Raw genomic sequence first — 6,103 nt, 5'->3', positions numbered from 1 at the left:
TCTTTCTGGGTTCGCAGAATCACAGAACTGTAGGGGTTTGAAGGGACCTTGAAAGATCATAGGATCCAACCCCCCTGCCAAAGCAGGTTCCTCAGAGCAGGCTGCCCAGGTAGGCGTCCAGACAGTTCACCTTTGCAGTCAGGCAGTTCGAGAAGGTGATGAGCTGGAGGCTGTTTCAGTGTACTGACTCTCAGAGACCTCATTTCTAGAAATTTGACTTTCCCAGGCATGTTCATAGTTATTAAGGTTGGAAAATACCTCTAAAATCATCCAGTCCAACTGTCCACCTACCACAAATATTACAGACTTGTACAAAGTCTGTAATATTTGTACTTGTACAAAGTCTGTAATATTTGTCTGTAATCTTTTAATGCTGGAAGTGAGCTGAGAGACTGACCAGCTGGCAGAGGACCCAAAGTTGTGGTGCTGAAGGAAACGTTGAAAGGAAGAAATTTCAATTGCAGAATAAAGATTGAATGGATAAATGGAAAAAATGAAGTGTGTGACAAAAATTGCTGCTTGAAAAAATGGTGCAATGAGTAACTTAGTCCTAGTTATCCTGGTCACAGACAGACAACTCCTGATAGGAAGAAAAGCTTTTTTAATTAAGAAGTGTCCCACAAGGCAATGAGTTCAAACATGGCTTAGCAGGCAAGCTGTATTTGGCATTTCTGACCTTTGGAAGTGCGAATGTTTTTTGAGAATGGCTTATGTGTAGGAAGAAATAGAAACATAAAGGACTCCAGACCTTAAGGCTGTAATCTCCAAATTCTGCTAGAAACTGTTTTCAGGTGTTTTTATTACTGACAATTTTTGTATTATAAGATCTGATTTGCTAGATATTTTTAAAATCTGGGTTATATTTTTGAAAATAATAATTTATTTGAACTATAGAAAGCACCAATCTCCATGAATAGAAACAAACTGGAATAGGGCAATGCAAAGGAAAAATAATCTGCATTATTCCCTTGAATGGGGGGCACGAGTAGACCCTCTTTTTCCTGTGAGCAAAATAAGTCTGAAACAGTTGGCAGAAATTTCATTATGATCTGGGATGTGGGGGTATCCTTGCTCCTGTGCTCTTGCTGAAAGCCTGCAGGTGGCAGTAAATTTATGCCCAAGTTACTGGTAGGTTTTGAATTTTCTGTCAAGATCCTGTCAATTTTTTTTTTTCTACTCTGTTTCTCTTAGTTGTAGCACTATTACAATTGGTTTTAATCCTAATGCATACTAATTAAGGGATATTTAAAAAGAACAGATAGTACACAGAGCTCTAAAGAAGGATTATCTTTTGCTACTGTATCGTGAAGGAAAATTGCTTTGTAAAGGCTTAGGAAGCAATAGAAACGGATTAGATGTTTTCTAGTTGCTATAGAAACAAAATATGTAATTAAACAAAACGAAATATATTTCAACTCTTACACTGATGAAAAGTACTCAGGAAAGGTTGGACAATGAGTATTTTATATTGCAACATCAAGAAATAAACAGGATTTGGGATTATTTTTCTAATACGATTTTTGTCTACTGCATATTTGGCACTCAGCTAACCCAAAGCAAAAATATTTTGTTTCCTAGGGTGAAGTTATAAAAGGGAGTGTTAATCAGTAAGCACTACGTTGATGCCTCTCATCAGTACTGCTGCAAATTAGTAACATTGATATTATGTGATACTGATGATACTGTGAAATGATGCAAACTTTAAGTATGATTTTGTATCAGATAATATGTCAAAAGATCTTCCATCAAATCAGCAAGTACTGTGAGGTTAGCATGCATTTCGAGTCAGCGAGCAGTTAGTACCAGCTGCCAGAAGAGGGCGCTTTGAGGTCTCTTATGAAATACTTTGAAAGTTGCACCTTTTTTTTTTTTTTTAATCATAAAATTTAATGGTTTAAATTTCAGAAAGGTAGAAGTGACTGTTACTGCTCTTTGTTAGCTTAATTCTGAAGTTGACCACATTTGCTAACAGTAAATTAAGGATGCACGCTTCTGTGGAAAGATCTTTTATTTAGCACATGGTTCAAAGTGTGGCCATAGGAGGAGCACTAAAATTGGTTGCCTTTCAGTTCTACAGAAAAGAAAAAGGAGAGACGTAGAATGTGCCAATATACGATTTGTCAGGGTGAAGCAAATGAAGGAAGATTTAAAGAAACCCTGTATTCAGATCAATGTTTGTTTTCATGTTCAGGTACTTACTACAAAATGTGGCTAAAATGACAGAATCTACCCAATTCAGGCACTGTTTACCTTGGAAGCACTTCATGCGGTATGCCTCCACCTGCTTGCAAGGCTTCTACATGAAATTATTTTATCACTTCTTATGATCCTTCCTTTATTTTACAATACCTAGTTGTAGTCCTTGGCACCTCCAGGTCTCAACAAATCGTAGGACATTTCAGAAGGGGACACAGACAGCAAGCACTGCTACAAGAGCAAAGTTTGTCCCGTCTCTACCCGCTCACTCGAGACCAAAAGGGAAATAGAGGGGGAAAAAAGAGGACAAAAGAAAATCCTGGAATTATCTGAGACAGGAATTCATTTCAGGTCTGCCTGCCTGCCTACCTTTTATTCCTTCAACAACCAGTTGTTTCATCCTCAGGTACGTGTGCCCTGTTGTGATGCCCTATATTTAAACTGATTTCTAAAGCATCTCATCCATTAGTCCAGGCAACCAATGCTATCATACACACATCTTCAAGTAAACAAGCAAAAATAGAAAAATATTTTGACTTTTTCCCTTTGTTTTTCTTCTTTTGGGTTGTGTGCTGAAACCTATTCATCCTCCATGCTTTAGCCTACCTGCCACTGCTAAGATTTCAGAAGGCAAAGACTTGCTTTTTTTGCCTTTTTTTTTTTTTAAAATCAGGCAAAGTTACCTGGAGTTCTTCATAGTTACAAAGTAGACTAATCTAACAAAGAAATTGGTTGTGTATGGTGGGGAAAATGTGTTGGTTTTAAATGTTTTTGGAGTGTTTATAGGATAAATAAATAAATAAACATATTCTACAAGCAAAATGCTGCAATTTAGAATGTAACATCACTGCCACCCCAAAACAAAAATTGCAAAAAATGTTTAAAAATGAGGGGAGGGCAATGCCAAAGATGTGTTAGAGTTGACCCTCAAAAACCCATGTGGGAAGGTATAATTGTGTTTTAGTAAACCACTGCTTAATTATTAAGGAACAGGTTTATTTTGGAATATTATGAAAGTGTCTTCGTCTTTATACTTTTTTGAAGACACTGAAGTGAGACTCAATTCACTGATATTATTTACTTGTATGTGTTTAAAGTTAATAAACGTTTGTCTAGAGTCTTGCCTTAAGCTACTAAATTGTTTCCATTTAAAATTCTTCACTGTGATTCTTCACTTTTATCAATAGTTTAAAAAATCTTTTGCGATACAAAATGCTGTAATGGATCAGATGCTATTTTTTCAATCCTGTCAAAAAAAACATTTTAACATGTGAATCTGGTACTTAAGTCCTGTCTGTGCTGGTATGAAATATCTGCCTGTTTGTAAAAATTCCAACGCTTTGGATTATATTTTGTTATGCACAACTGTATCTAACAGCAAAACAAAAGGAGTAGATCAGTGATACTTCTCTAGAACTAAGAGATATAAACACTACCCACACTGAATATTATCCCCAAACTTTCAAAATTTAATTGAAGAAAACATTTGGGTACAATCTGTCCAGAGAATAACTGCTTTTGGATGTCTAGTAATTGGCTGTTAACGTCTCTTATTGATAAGTGGTTTTGTTTGTTCTTGACATGTTGATTTGCATTTTGAGCTTGAATTTCTCTGATTATTACTTTTTTTTCCAAATTTTTTCACAAGAGAATTGTGTCTTAGCTTTGTGAAAAAAATTGCTTAGGGACTCTTTTTTTTTTTTTTTTTTTTTCCCTCCCATCTCCTAAGCCTTCCCTAATGGAGGCATTTGATCCTAATGAAAAATTGCCCTAATGTCTCTCATGTCAAATGGAAGCAGTAGGTGCTATCTGCAGTGTTATTTCAAACAAGCAAAGTAAATAAAAGAGTTTAGAAAGAGCTAGAATAATTGTGAATTGCACTAAAACACCAAGGAAAAAAAATATCTTATTGGATGTTTGAGTCCTCAGAGCTGCTATGTTCTCGCTAGTTATGGGTTGGTTGCTCTGCCTTCTTGTCTGGATGCACTGGCATCCAGACTTGTTGGCAGTATCCCCCCCTTTCACCCAAGTTGTTTCAGCTGCATGTGCTGAATCATCTGGTGGCTGCTGGCTTCTCTCTCTTCTATGAGACCACAGAGCCTTATAATACACCTCACAGGTAAGGGGAAATCACCACAAGTGTTGTATCCAATGTTATTGTGCTGGAAATCTTGTTTTACCTCACTACAATGCAAAATTGTCACCATTTACTTATCCTATTAAATGATTAACAACATGCCCCGTGTTATGCTCTGAGTGTGTTTAGCATCTGTAAAATACCAAATTCCTGATTTTCTGTGGTTAGCACTACACCAGACACTACTTGACCCTTAAGCCATCTGCACCTTTCTAAAGGCTGTGACGATTTTTCACTTTTTTTTTTTTTTTTACCAAACAAATAATTTTTAAGCTTTCTTATCTTGGCAAGATGCTTGTAAAAATTGTTCTCCTTCAGTGTTTGCCACTCAGCTCTTGATTGCCTTGGTGTGAGGAGACAGCTAAAGTATTTCAGTCCAGGGTATTTATTCAGCAGCAAACATATGATGCCAAAGCAGTTGGCGCACTACTATGGTGGATATGAAGCTGCATTACAACTGGTAGGGCTTTCAAACACATTCAAATGCAACCTTCAAATGCATTTGTTATAAAAAGAAGAAAATCTTTTCTTAATCACCATTTGGAGAAAAAAATAATGGATGCTCTTTAAGAAGAGTGGGGGCTGAAAAGTTGTGTTTTCAGATTTCATCAAAAAAGTAGATGTGACAAAATTATAAAAGTATCAGATCAACTTAATCTTTTACAGGGAGATATATAGTATCTTACATATATTCTTAAATACTAAGGAAGACCATAGAATGTTTTAGTGCTTCACACTTCTTTAAGTGAAATAAGCTAGAATCCTCTCTCTGGCTCCATCACGGTGCACAGAGGAGTTATATCGTGAAATATGACACGAAGCATTAACCAAAGTGAAATGATGGGTAAATGTGAGAGTTGATAAAGTGCCAGAATACATTCCCCAAACTTCTGAGGAAGCGTTCAAGGTACCATTCTACCACCAATTATTCTAAGTCTCTTGTGGGCAAGATCCAGAGGAACGGGTACACAGCTGAGTCTGCTTGCAGGTGCTGCAGACGGCAATAGCGCAGTACTGTGCTGAACAGCCTGAAACTTGGCACCTGTGGAAAAACTTATGAGATACTGTGATAAAATGTATTAATTACAAAACACAGCTGCTGAATTCTCATGTTTGTTCAGGTTCTTTTCCTTCATTCTCTTATTGCGTGGTCTTGCTACTTGTGTAACTGCAGTATTCCTTAAATCACTAAATAGAAAGTAAGGAAAAGCTTACATTGTTTTTTATTTATTTATTTTTGAAGTCTTTCTTCCATTGTTTCCCTTTTAAATAGTTTGAGATGCATATAAATATTCCTGATGATTAGGCAGTAGTGAGCCAATTCCAACATGCCTGCAAATGAAGCATTTTTAATCAGGCTTCATGTGAATTGGGCTCTATCATAAAAATTTCATGCTCAACTCACAAAAAGCTGTTTCTCATTTTAAGTAATGCTCACTCTGTTTTGTTTTCTTTTTTTCTTTTTCTGCTTTTATGGGATATAAATAGCCTGGTATTGTTTGGAATAGCATAGCATAAAAATGTTTTTCCTGGCTATGTAGGACTCACGATGTGGTTTGCTTTATTATTGTATTTTATAAAAGAATTTTTTTTTTCTTTTTTCTATTTTTTTTTTTCTTTTTCTCTTCCAGAAGACTCACCCTAACACGTTCATATTTTATTTTGTGAAGGAGTCCATTGCCATAGTGGTTATCCCTGATACCTTAGGCCAGACTAATGACATTATCCCTGGTTTTGACTTTAGAAACATACCTAGCCAGACTGTTGTTA

This window comes from Netta rufina, assembly GCF_964035555.1.
Source record: "Netta rufina genome assembly, chromosome: 5".
NCBI classification, from domain to species: domain Eukaryota; kingdom Metazoa; phylum Chordata; class Aves; order Anseriformes; family Anatidae; genus Netta; species Netta rufina.
The sequence above is the reverse complement of the archived record's forward strand: the minus strand, read 5'-3'. Positions refer to the sequence as shown.